The 13850-nt window shown below is 44.3% G+C and overlaps 1 protein-coding gene across 1 annotated transcript in view; it reads left to right on the top strand.

Moving 5' to 3' along the window:
• The window catches only part of asic4a (acid-sensing (proton-gated) ion channel family member 4a), a gene marked incomplete at its 3' end in the record, with an annotated part of 110355 nt that overhangs the window by 74327 nt on the left and 22178 nt on the right, over nucleotides 1–13850 (top strand). The gene's annotated exons all lie outside the window — the stretch shown is intronic.

Raw genomic sequence — 13850 nt, 5'->3', positions numbered from 1 at the left:
CGTCTATCTCGTCTATAGTGGTCGCCATTGTTGTTCCGGAGCACTTTACAACAGCTTGACAACGGCGTTAGTCCCGCCCGGCGTTCAGTTGCACTGTTTATTGACGCTGATTGGCTAACGTTAGTCCCCTTCGGTGCTGATTGGACTAGTGTTTTTTTCAGCCGAGGAAATTGCTGTTGCATGTCACGATGCCAGACCACAAGCAGACCACTGGCCTCGGTGGAGTGGTGGAGTACCGTGCACACTCCACACAGCGCACGTCACACAGAGGAGTGTGGCATGGAAGCCAAGCGAGAGCAAAAATAGACTGAAGTCCAGCAACGCTGAATAAGATCTGTCATTGTCCATTCACAAGCTTTTCTTTCTGTTCTTTCTTTCTTATTGGTTGAAGTCTAATGGCACGGACACACTACCTGACGGTCAAAGTCATCAGATCGCTGTTCTGTTCAGATTACATAACTTGCTGTCTTGTAATCTGGAGTCTAGAAGCTTCATGGTGGTTTTCACACTATTGTGATTGAGCTGCAACAGGGGGTCAGACTTAAGATATTTCACCAGGAGAATCTCCGACTAAATGCAGTCTCAGCTCACAGCTTTATTATTTATTTATTTTTTCTAGATTTTTTTTATCCCATTTTTATCCCCTATTATTAGTGCTATTTTTAAAATGTATTTATCCTGGTTGCTGCTCCACCCTCTGTCGATCTGGGGAGAGCCGAAACTGGCTCCATGCTTCCTCCGAGACATGGGCAGGTGGGAGGATCACGCTATTCCAACGAGTTCCCCTCCCTCCGAACAGGTGCCCCGAACGACCAGAGGGGAGGCACCTTGGGCCTTGCTTTGCATGCAGATTCTGTGCTGGGGATTTGGACACGCCCAAAATGCACTTGCACCATGAGCTTTAGAACATAAGCGTTTAGATAGGGCCCACAAAGCTTCCATTGTCTCATTTGTAGGCATGGGGCCGATCCAATATTGGTATCGGGTGCCGATATTGGCACTAATTCACGAATCGGATCGGATCGGAATCTGGGGGGGAAAAAAATGCAATTCAAGTGCGGGCCGTAATTTGCCCATGTATAATAGTATCCTTCTTTGCCTTATATATTTTCTTAATTTTGTCTGCTTTTTGCAAGGTATATTAAAAAAAAAAAATCTTTAATTGGCCAAATCTTTGCCTATACTGTATATTCAAGAAAAATATTGGTATCGGCATAATATCGGTATCAGCAGATATCCAAATTCAGGTATCGGAATCGGATCGGAAGTGAAGAAATGTGGATCGGTGCATCCCTACTCATTTGTCATCTTATCTCGTTAATTCCCTCTTTGTCTTAGTATGCTCTAATGCAGTTTTCACTTTCATACTTTTCATTCATTTGTTATTTCTCACTTTAATAACCCCCATTTGTTCAATTATTATATTCTTTATATACAGTGTATGGTCCAATTTCCACATGGGGAGCAATAGAGTATTGATATTGTTTGATCTTACTTCATCTGTAGAACATGACATTATGACTCAGAAACAAATTAACATAATGTAGCATGATTTATTCTCACAATTCTACTTAAAATATGTAAACGGCTGTGATGAATTGGAATTAGATCATTGAGATAGGTTAATAGCTGGGATTCAAAAACTACACAGAGGAACAGGCCAATTACTGGTCCTGTTAAAAGAAACTGACAACATGGGCAGTGTAATCACAAGTTCCAACCTCTTATTAAGCTCTTAACGCCAGCTGTAGCTGTGGTCCGTGTCAGCTGACAGGCAGCCTTTCCTTGTGGCATCGGGTGGTCCGTGTCAGCTGACAGCCTCTCCTTGTGGCATGGGGTGCTGCATGCAGACACAGCTGAGCAGATGAGATTGATGTGCGACTGCTCTGCCAGACAGACAATATCATTAAAATCATGCAACCATGGTCTGTACCATAACCAAGTAACCAACTCTGTTTCTCCACATATTCTAATAAGATTGGATCAGTAGGAGAAGAAGCAAGAAATATAGTAACATCCAACTGCATGTACATAGATTCTCATGTGGTTTTATTGGTATCTGTAACATCTATTAAATAATTATAAAGAGTTAGTTACGGCCAAGCAATTTGATTGGACGAGAGGCATTCCATGAGTGCTGATATACAGCATAACAGCACTGGGATGCTTCACTGTGTATATATATCCCTGTGCTTCACAGGTGTTCTAATGTGGCGACATCAATATGGATATGATTAGGAAGAAAGTAAGCTCAAATTGTCTGTGTTAACCTAAAAGTAGCTAACGTTAACTTAGCTAGCCTGCGATTGGGAAACAATTTAGAGTTTACCTGTTGGTAAACTTGGTACCTGTAGTCAGTGCAATCCTGAGGGAACTGTTTTTGTTGGCGGAGATAAATAAGAGACAAAAATGTCACTCTCGAGATCGCGCTGTTCAGCATGGCTGTGATTATTTTTGGCTCACCACCATTACCAATGATGGCACCAGCTTCACCCCACCACTTAAAAAATAAATTCAAGCCGTTACCTCAGAGTGCAGCTTTAACAATTTATGTTAGCACTGCTCCAGCCTTTTTTCCGCTCACCAGTCACTTAGCAGCTAAATCACCACTTGACCCAACTAAAGACAGCCCACATGCCTCTACAAGTACTTTTATATAACAACCTTTTACAATGTTTGAGCAATTGCATGTAGACTTGGCTTATACTGTAGTGTAGGTAAACACACACACATGCGCATGTGCACGCGCGCACACACACACACACACACACACAAGACCATGTGGTCAAGGAAATGCGATAAAATTCAAAACCTTAAAAAATATCCTATGCTTCTAACCTGCTCGCATATTCATTTTAGACCAAGTCAAGGCTGCAAGCAACGTGACGCTCAGCTTCAGTATGTAAAGTCACATCACAGCAGTCAACACAGTAAAGCACCATTTGCCCCTGTGGAACTGCAGGTACATGCTGAGTGATCATTTGCGCGGCGGCACACCAGAAATAATGGCAGGTTCATATAGGGAGGACATCCGGTGTCGTGCGGTGGTGCGGCGCAGGAGAAACCCAGTCGGAAACCTTGCAAACCCACTTAAATCTGTGAAACGAGCTGACACAATCCAACGTTGATGATCAAACATCCCATTTCCACTGTGAAAGGCTCCCTAATGGAATATCGACGGAGGAAAAAGCAGCAAATTATTGAGGTTTGTCAAAATGTGCACGACTTCTCTGTACAACACCACATTTAATCATCTTATTATTTGGTTTATTGTAACACATAAATCACCTACCATATCATACTTGAGAAGTTCCAACTGTTTGTTTTACCCATGAGCGGTGACCTCAATACACCAAACAATCTTGATCGGAGACCAAACCATGGATGTAAACAGGTAGATATGAGAGCTTGACCCAGCTGTAATCCCCAGTTTAATTAATGCCAGTCCCCTCTCTGTAATTTGAAGTCTCCGTTATTAGAAATTGTAAAAGTACGCTCCCCAGGGACACGCTGAGTCACAGGGAAATCGTGGCACAATATGTTTTTAATTTCCCAGGAGGCCCATGGCGTAGCCAACTATTTAACGACAGAGCAGCTTTGCTGAATGAAACTAAAAGGTATGCTTTTTATCCTTTTGTCATCATGAGTGGCCCTCACACCCACGGTTCTGCCCACAGTGCCTCACCTGCACTTCATCTAGCAACTTGTGTCACACTTCCTTTGACCACAGAGACCCGACCGAGGCAGCAGCCGACCCGTACAGAAACACATTACGCACATTAAAATACAGCTTATGCAACATGAATACACAATCCACAATCAAACAGAAGAGCAGCTATTTAAAGACAATGGCCTCATGAAAAGCAAGTGGCGCAGTGGTAAGCGGCGTCGCCTCACAGCTAGAAAGTTCTGGGTTCGATTCCCACCTACTGTAGGACGCTGTGAGTGCCAAAGGAGTGCGTGCCCGCCCGCATGTCCTCGAGTGCCCACCGCCCGGATGGGGTCGTCAAAAGGGCCTTTCTGTGTGGAGCTTGCATGTTCTCCCCATGCCCCCTGGGCACTTCCCTCATATCCACCTTATTTCTAGCGGCCATGATGCCTCTGGGTTATTCTTCCGGTGTGATCCTCCCAGCCTTGTTGCTGACAGCTTGACACCCGTCTGGGCGAACGGAGCAAATCACTAATCAGGTCCAGCTGGGCAAAAATCTCATAGATAAATATCCCTTTTTCATGGGTAATCGCTTACTGTGGCTAATATTAGCCGCTAGTTAGTTATGTTACATGGCAGTAAAACGCCACTGAATGACCAAATTGATATAACTTTTAACCATTTCGGGCAAAACCATTTCCATCAGCGTTGGTTAGTTGTTTATAACGTGGCTGGCTATATTTCTTAACGTTCTATCTATCTCTGCACACTGAAAATTCTGGGAGGCGGGCCATAGTGTCTCTGTCGATGATTTGATTCGACAGTTCAGGCACTGGCGTTGGCGTTGGCCAATCCTGGCGTGTTCCACCCCCAAATTGATTGCGTTCTGGCGCAAAGCGAGTGGCTTCTAGGATGAACAGGCTCTCTGACTCGCGCGCCACTAACGTTATTTTAGAGCAGCACAGTAAATACAATATTCCTGGAACGCGAGTTTAACGAAACAGTTACATGTCCTCTGCATTCTACATCAAATAAAGACATTACTGTTTGTTTTATTTGGTATGTTACATACTTATTGGCCAAGTTATGTTCAATTCAGCCAGGGTACAAGGGAGTGTAGGCGGCCATCTTTTCAAATCAAGTAGAATACACTAAGAACATCGTTTTAGGAAATGGCAAGCTGCAACAATAAGTCACGTTAAACCGGAACTTGTACCCACAATTATTGGTACAGCGGGGCATTCAAAAATAAGGTGGATAGGAACCCCTCACCAGGTGCGACTCGGCAAACTAACGTTATAATCCCAACCCGATCTCCAAAAAAATGGTAAAATAGCAACGTTTGTGGACCAACGTTGCTATGTTACAATTTCGGCTCCGAAATTGTAAAATGGTAATCCACGGAGCAGATAGTAAGTGAATACAATTTCATTCAAGTCTAGAAGTGAGTCGCTTTAAAGTTAATATCCCAGTCTTCTTCTGTTTACCACGGCGGGTATTGTGCTGCGCGTACCATTATTTACCGTGTGTAGCCCTATTGTGTGGAAGCTACACACGGCATGTCATGTTTTGCAGTGATCAAGGCAAACTGTGTTGTTTTTGAATGGAGAGACGGAATATCGCTTAAACTGTTTCCACCGCACGTTTCGCATTTTCGTTTTATCGATCCACCGACTTTTCCGCCTCCCTCAAGCGTGAAAACTTTTTTGCGATATTTGGAGGTTTTTGCGAATTAGAGAGCGTTTCCACTCTTTATGCGCAAATTGAAATTTCGCATTAAAACAGGTGGATGGAAACCCGACTAGTGAGAGAGAGAGAACTCGAGAGGAAGCCTTAACACGCTTAAAGCGGGACTACGCCCCCAGATTTCCTGCAAAATGGCTCTCCACTCGATCCGAAAACCCTGCAGGCAAGATGGCCGGCCACACTCCCCTCCTTACCTGGCAGAATTCCTCCCCCATAAACTAACATATCTTGGCCAATAAGTATGTAACATACAAAATAAAACAACCCGTAATATCTTAATTTTATGTAGAATGCAGAGGACATGTAACTGTTTAGTTAAACTTGCATTCCAGGAATATTGTGCTCTAAAGATGACGTTAGTGGCTCGAGACTGTTTCGTCCTGAAACCCACATAGGTTGCGCCAGGTGTAACCTATGTGGGATTCGAAATAACGCATCCGAGATAGAAAACGTTATGAATATAGCCACGTTATAAACAACAAACTAACGCTGGTGATCCGTATGGAAACAGTGTTACTCGAAATGGTTAAAACTACAGTAATAATTAATGGGGAAAAAAACATTTTTCACATGAGTGGGGCGCGTGCTAAACCCACCGTGACGTCACGATGTACCAAATATCCCATTCATTTGAGGGCACAAAAAAAAGCAGTGTTCAACCCATAGAGGGAACTTATGCTGCTGAAAATGATACAAATGGTACAATGGTAACAGTTTGGTCTCAAATGCGGAAATGTTGACCAGAATTCTTCACACACCACCCCCAAAGTCATATTGGTTAAAAGCTGAAAAAAAGTGTTTTGGGGGTAAGTTACACTTTAAGTACTCTTTACTGTGATTATGTCGACTTTGACAGTGCAGCTCATAATAAGCCATCATCACAGATTGATCAAGCTTAATTGAAGATAAGGCCGGCTTTACATTATGTTGAGCCCGAGCAGCAGCGGGGCAGAGCCGAGTGGGAGTGATGGATGGTCTGTCCTGTACTGTAGCTCCTCTTGTTGTTTGTTTGCTCCCTGGCTGTGCTTAAAAATGACCCTTCAAACAGGAGCCAGGCTGGAAACGAGTGTTCTTCACTGTGCTGAGGGAGGAGGACATGCTTGCTTGGGTAATCCTTTACCATGCCTTTTTTTACAAGGGCCTTTCTTGGCACCGGGGCAACCCTTCAAACATCAATATGGGGTGTCTGCTATCCCCTTCGGGGACGTTCACTTGATGGCTTTCCATCCCTGTATGAAGGCTCTCTGGCAGAGATGGAGGTGCGATGGGAATCCGCTGGCTGACATTGATTTCTTCATCCCACAACACACGCTGACGGCTTCACTTCACTGCTGATCAGTCGGAGGCATTTTGTTTGGCGGCGTGCGGCGGCGCGGCGTGAGAGACAGTGAACAGAATTTTATCAGACCGAGCCGACGAGTCGAGAGGCCATTTCATTTCATTGCAACACGCTCGCTTTGTTTCTCTTTTGGAAAATGTTCTCCCCCTCCTGTTCTCTTCCTCTCACTCTGCAACATCGCAGGGATTTTGTTGTTGTGATGCAAGACTGGAAGGCTGTGGAAAGTGAACTGGCTCATTCGTGTTGACTGGCTGCTGGAGCTGTGGTCACTTGTCTTATGCTCTCCTCTGTTAGTTACACACATATGCCGCATTCATGTGCTCCTCGGATTTATCGGATTTACCATATTTACGAGTTGTGAGCACGTGAACGGCCCTTCAATGTCGTATTTACCAGTGGGAGTTTCCGACGTTGTGACGTTGCATGAGGATTCGGGACTACAACAAAGTATGGAGTACAGGAAGTATGGAGTCCGTGGCACCAATTGACTGGAATTGTTATTCTGTTCATAGTACTGTAGCTATCATTTATTTTTAGTAGTGGCACATTATGGCCTATGGAGCTACCATAATAACCCACTACTTGCTTTTAGTAAGAAAATGGCAGCCACGAGAAAACAAGCGTCTATGTTTGTTGCTCTTTCCAACGAAGAGCTACTGTATGGAGAGCCCTTGAACGGGGTCTTGTCCTAATTACCACGTCACCCCTGGTAAATCCGATATATCTGAGGAGCACATGAATGCAGCATTACTGCCATTCACGTGCACTCAGCCGCGCATTTTTCAACGTGTGACTATTTGTACCCGGGTACAAATAGACACGGCGTAACGGCTCGGCTATTTAGACCCTATGCAAGAGCAGTGCAGTGATCTCCCGACGTACAAAGTACACACGAGATTGGACGATAAATGAATAACCTCCGAAGCCATACAGACAGACGCACGCACTATAGTCTGTTACATTATCGTACATGATATAAAATACATACCTGCCTCCTCGTTGGTTGGAATCATGACACTGAATTGTAACTCCGAGTCAGGATCGCAATGCAAACATAGTTCCAGTATGAGCCTTTGATCACGCTCAACTCAAAGTTTGTCTGTAAAATAGCCCAAGACACCAAGCCCGTGGCGTGCAGAGGCTGAAACGTTCCTATGAGGGCAGGGTTATTATGTCCAAGATGCACAGAGACACTTCAACAATTTGACAGCCGAGTGGAGCGCTATGACATGGCCGACCCGGGTTCGAATCCAGCTCACGGGCATGCTTTTTTAATGTCGCAAAAATCAATACATCTGGACATACCATAGGTTATATGATGTAACGCTGCTGAATGCACACTGTGCACATCATTTTAGGAGAATAGCTGAATATACCCATTAGGGATGGGACTGATCCAATATCGGTATCGGGTGCCGATATTGGCACTAATTCACGGATCGGAATCGGGGGGGGGGGGGGGGGTTGTTTTGTTTTTTGCAATTCCAGCGCGGGCCGCACAGGGGGGTATAATAGTATCCTTCTTTGCCTTGTATATTTTCTTAATTTTGTCTGCTTTTTGCAAGGTATATTTAAAAAAAAAAATCTTTAATTGGCCAAATCTTTGCCGATACTGTATATTCAAGACAAATGACAAAAGATGTTAACGATCTGACGTTGCTGGGACTTCCATTTTGGATATGTTTTTGAACCATGATGGGATCTCCTGGTTTGACAGCCAATGGTCATTCAACGTGAAAATGTTTGCTCTCTCTCCCTCTTTATCTCTCTCTCTCTCTCCCTCTCTCCCCCCCTCTGTATTCTGGGAAAGACAACTAAACATGAACCTGTGATATCAAATGCAGTAAGGATTAGGCCCGGGAAGGATTTCTTGCTTACAAAAGTCCAAACAGAAAAATAGTGCTGGAAAAAGTCAGTGTAAAGTCCTTGAATTTGAAATATTCTCTGTATGAACCTGGTAAAAACCATGGGCTGCGAACAGCCTCCACCACGCTGCAAAACATAGTTCAACTCAAAACTTTCAATACATTAATTGAATATTGATTGTTGATGACTTAGACATAATTATTTTATACTACACAGTGTGTGATATAAAATAATTATGCCTAAGTCAGGTATAATGCCTATGCAGCCTCTGAGGAGTAAAACCATGGACAAAACATGCTTAGCCAGTGATACAGGACATCGTAATCACAACTTAGTCGAACTCACGACGCCATCACGAACGATAATCATGCATTATACAACATTCAATGACTTGTGAATGGTAAAGGTGCGTTCACACCGACCTATTAAAGTTTTTCGCTGGCATCTAAGTCTAAGTCAATGCAAACGAGCGATTGAGCGTATATTCGCCTGGGAGAAAAATCGCTGGGCGTCCGAGCGACAGAGACAGAGCGATAGGGCGAAAATTCGCTCGTCGCCCGAGATGAAATATCCCAACTCGACCGAAATTTCGCTGGCATCAGCTGCTCGCTGTTCAACGCTGATTGGCTGCCGTGTGAGAGTGAGTCAAGGATCACACTGGCTTGGAACAAACCGCTGGTTTATTGTGTGGCAACAAACCACATTCACAGCTGACATGACGTGAAGTCTGTACTACCGGTATAGAGCTCGCGTTAGGAGCACGCTGATAGGCTTAGCTTGTAAACAACTATGGTGGCTCGTAGTGGACAGACATCATGACATTGCGTAACGTTATAGCCCCCAGATGTCCGTCAATTCTTGTGCCTGTTGACGAGCGATTTAAACAGAGCGACAGAGCGATTCCAAAGGGTTGAATCGAGCGACAGAGAGAAAAATAAATAGCTCGGTGTGAACACAGCTTACGGAAAAGGCATCAGACATGTTTAGAAGTAGACTTCACTAACTCATCATCTATAATAAACATGGCTGTGTTTCTGACCTCTGTCAAAGGGAATTATAGATCTAAAGGAGAGTTGCAGAAGTCACAATTCTTCTTCTAGGTTTACAGCTGCGTTGTTTATTATTAGACGTGTTTTTGGAGGCCGGCTGGTATCTTACAGATGCCTCCACGACTCCCTCCGGAGGCAGGAGACACAAAGGAAATACACTGCAGCTGCTTCCCCACCTGCAGGTAGAGCTGTGTGTGCGTGTGTGTGTGTGTGTGTGTGTGTGTGTGTGTGTGTGTGTGTGTGGGTGTAGGTGTACAGTAGGTGTGTGTGTGTGTGTGTGTGTGTATGTAGGTGTGTGTGTGTGTGTGTGTGTGTAGGTGTGTGTGTGTGTGTGTGTGTGTGTGTGTGTGTGTGTGTGTGTGTGTGTAGGTGTGTGTGTGTGTGTGGGTGTAGGTGTGTGTGTGTGTGTGTGTGTGTGTGTGTGTGTGTGTGTGTGTGTGTGTGTGTGTGTGTGTGTGTGTGTGTGTGTGTGTGTGTGTATGGGCACGCAGGTATGCATGTGTTCCCCCCCTTCTCCAAATGACCTTGTGGCAGAGAAATAATCAGGCATAGTTAATAGTCCCGTATCAAAGTGTGAAGGCTAAATTATTAATGGCATGTCCTCACTCATGCCCCTAAATTCTATTAAATCCTTGAAATTCCAATGGTAAAATGTGATTATGATGTGAATGGCAGCGTTTGCGAGATGCGATAGATATGACACATTTGCATTATATCATCGCCGCCTGCCTTGTGCTGTTGAAGTGACAAATGGCAAGGTGGGCTTTGTGTCTATTAGAGGAAAAGCTGAATTTCAGTGAGTTGGAATTCTTTCAAGTCCTCAGGTATTAGTGTTATCCTCAGTGTGAGCAGTGCGGGACAAGGTCAGAGTCGGAGGCCACCACGCTTTGAAATTGATTTGACGCAACTTCAGCCACATGCATTTCAACAAAGGCATTATGTCTTCATCTATTTATTTCACCATCTATATTTCACTGCTGACTTGCAGATGGAAAATAAATATACTTTGATGGCTTAGGCTACTGTATGGAAGGAAAAATGAATGCATTCATCTGTTGACTTGTGGAAGGAAAAATGAATATATTCATTATTGTTAAGATGGCAAAATGAATGTACACATCTGTTGATGGGAAAATAAATATATTAATTATATTCTTATAGATGGAAAAATTAATATATGCATCTGTTGACTTGTGGGAAAATAAATATACTAATTATATTCTTCTAGATGGAAAAATGAATATGCAACTGTTGACTTTTATCTTTTATATTGTAATGAAGGAAACTCTGTCCTTCTGTCTGAATCCATTTATCTCTGCAACGGGTTGGCCGATCGATCTGAAACTGCACATGACCATTGAGCCATTTTCCCAAATGTAAACTGTTTATGAGCATTCTCCTGCATTCCTGACGACATCATCACTGATGACATCATTCACTGATGACATCGCTCATCATTATTCAGAATAAAAGTATTCTTCTTCTTCCTCTGTGGTGTTTTATGGCAGTTGCCATCCTTTATTATGTTGCAAAGCCGGGCGCAGGCTGCATACTGCAGTTATGGATCTGCCATTGAGTATAATTATACACACTGCTCTTTGTCAAATCTATTCAGTGCCCACTGCCTATACTGTCTCCTTCTCTATTCATATAAGTGGGTTATATATTACATATTCATATGATGGTCTGTATTGTTTTTGACATTGAATTGCGATAGAAGATGGACCATTTTGACTGTATCCACGATACAGCGGCGGAATGCATTGTCGCCGTTGCAGTTTGTCTCTGTTCTCACTCTGACAGTGATTAATGGGCTTCAATAACGAGCCACACAATAGTAATGATCATCCTTGACCTCTGCTGCATCTTTCCCCCGAGAATGCACCGGCCGCCAACCACCTCTGAGGCTTCTGGCTGTAAAGAACAACAAACAACATGGCCGACCAATGGATCAACTCCAAGGAGATCAAAAGCACATGGACAGTCGGGGCTGGAACCACGGGAGGCCTTACAATGTTTGCTGACAGTCAGAGCCAAGGCAACGGGCAAGGGATCGTCATGTTGACTATGGGAAATACAGACCCCGCACATCAACACTGAGCTTTGTGGCCTCTGATGCTTGAGATCAAACGCTCCTGCTATGTTCATGGCAAATGACCATTTGAAAGTGAGGCAGCTTTGTCATCAACTTCTGAAATGTTCTGGAAGCAGATGTAACCTTATTAGCAGGACATGAACTTTTTATCCCCCCCCTTCCTGACCCCAGACTTGTCCTTGAAGTGTGGGAGCTTCACAGGCTTCCTGGAAGACGTCCTATGGTCTCCTGATCCCCATTTGGCCGCGCCTGAGCTCACATGCCAAACATCTGGGCAGGTGGCATCCAGCCACTCGGCTAATAGCAGAGCAGATATCTGGCCTGTCTTTGATGTGCTGACGGGGGGATCATAGCGGTCGGCGGTGAGCTCGCTCTCAATCACCCCATCTTAAAGGGGGCGTTGCGTAATCTGTAACCTTTAGCGACCTCTATCGGCCACCAGGAGGAGTTGCAACAACATTGATAGAGAGAGGTGTAAACTAGCAAAGTGCTCCTCAAAGTGAGGTCTTTGATGGTTCCGAGGGTCCCCAGCAAAATGGCTAATCATTTACTTTCACTATAATACCATCCATAAGTAACACAGTGACAGAATGTATGACTATTTTGGCCATGGGTTTCATTTCATACACTTTAAAGTTTCTGTAATAAAACATCTAAAAGCAACAATCTTATCAGATGGGGGACCCTGGGACAAAAATGTAATGGGGGTCTGTGTGGTCTAATTTGTGTCAGTTTAGGGGTCCTTGACATGAAAAAGTTGGAGAACCACTGAACTAGCTCATTAAAGCAGAAATCCAAGAGAAATATCGGCATGCTAAACACAGGAATAACAATACTGCTTTGTCATTTCTTTATTGGCTTTCTAGCGCCGTCCTCCATTGTGGAGCAGTTGAAAACGGCAGGTGGGACCAGGAGTGTCTCGAAACCCCAGTGGGTGGAGGCTTTCTGTTCCAAAGGGATTACTGGCAGGAAGGTGAGTTGTGGGAGCCAGGATTCTCAGCACCTGACCGAGTGATGGTTGAGTCATTGGTATTAATCACCGGGCTTATCAATCCCCCACTGATACAGTATCAATCCCCCACTGATACAGTATGGTCAGTTTGTGCTACGGGGCAGTGAACAGCTTCCTTATTGCGCCTTCAATCACAGGCAGTTGATGAGCCGATCAATCGTCTAAAGATTTCAATTCCTGATCGGGATGTTGCTCCTTTGTCCAGTCCCGGCATTAACATCTTTTCTTTTTTGAGGTGCCATGATGATTCGAGGCCGGATTGCTTTAGGTGTGTGGTCTGAACTAGCATGTCTGTCTGCCCGCCAAAACCTCTTGGGCTCTCGTTTGAGATCCAGCTTAGTCTAATGGACTGTGAGATCTGCTCTTGACTCCACACAAGTTCTTCCGCTCGAGCAAAATCACTAAGCAGCACTTGTTTACTCGGATGATTTATGTAGCGCGGAGAAATACGAGTCTCCGTGTTCATAAATGTTACACCGCCCAGGCGTAAATATTGTTCCATAAACAGGAGGTTTGGGTGAGCCTCATACAGTATGTTGCACTTATTGCACCACCTTGTGAATAAAGGAGGGGTTGCATGTCATTGGGAATACAGTCCCAGATATGCCATATTATGACATATGGAGATCAACAGTTCTTTATTATCATGTCGTAAACTGATGCTTGCGCCGCATAGCAGTTCCTGAGATGCTTGTAATGGTTTGGATATTTAGATACAGTTATGTGCTCAGTTTTGAATGAGCTGTCACATAACGAGTGAAAGCAGCCTATATTCATGTGTGTCTGTATCTCCTTCATTCCCCCCTCGAGGGGACGGACGCAATATTTTATACCAATGATTCATGTCCGCAGATAGTAGATGGCGCTTTTCCCTCTGTGGAAGTTTCGTACACGTGGCTTTCTTCCAGCAGATACCATTTCCCCAGAGTTCCCGTCGCGAGAGCAGGAAAAAACACAACAGCGCAGGTGTCTGGGTTATGATGAATACTAAATAAAAGGTTGGCCAGGGAACTGTGACGGTGCATTTTTCCGTGGCAGTCGTGTGGGGAGCAATAGCACTTGGGAGTTAGGTGAGAGAGTGAGAGAGCGGGGAG

The sequence above is a fragment of the Poromitra crassiceps genome, assembly GCF_964638095.1.
Source record: "Poromitra crassiceps genome assembly, chromosome: 8".
Taxonomy (NCBI): domain Eukaryota; kingdom Metazoa; phylum Chordata; class Actinopteri; order Beryciformes; family Melamphaidae; genus Poromitra; species Poromitra crassiceps.
This window is presented reverse-complemented; position numbering and strand designations above follow the sequence as displayed.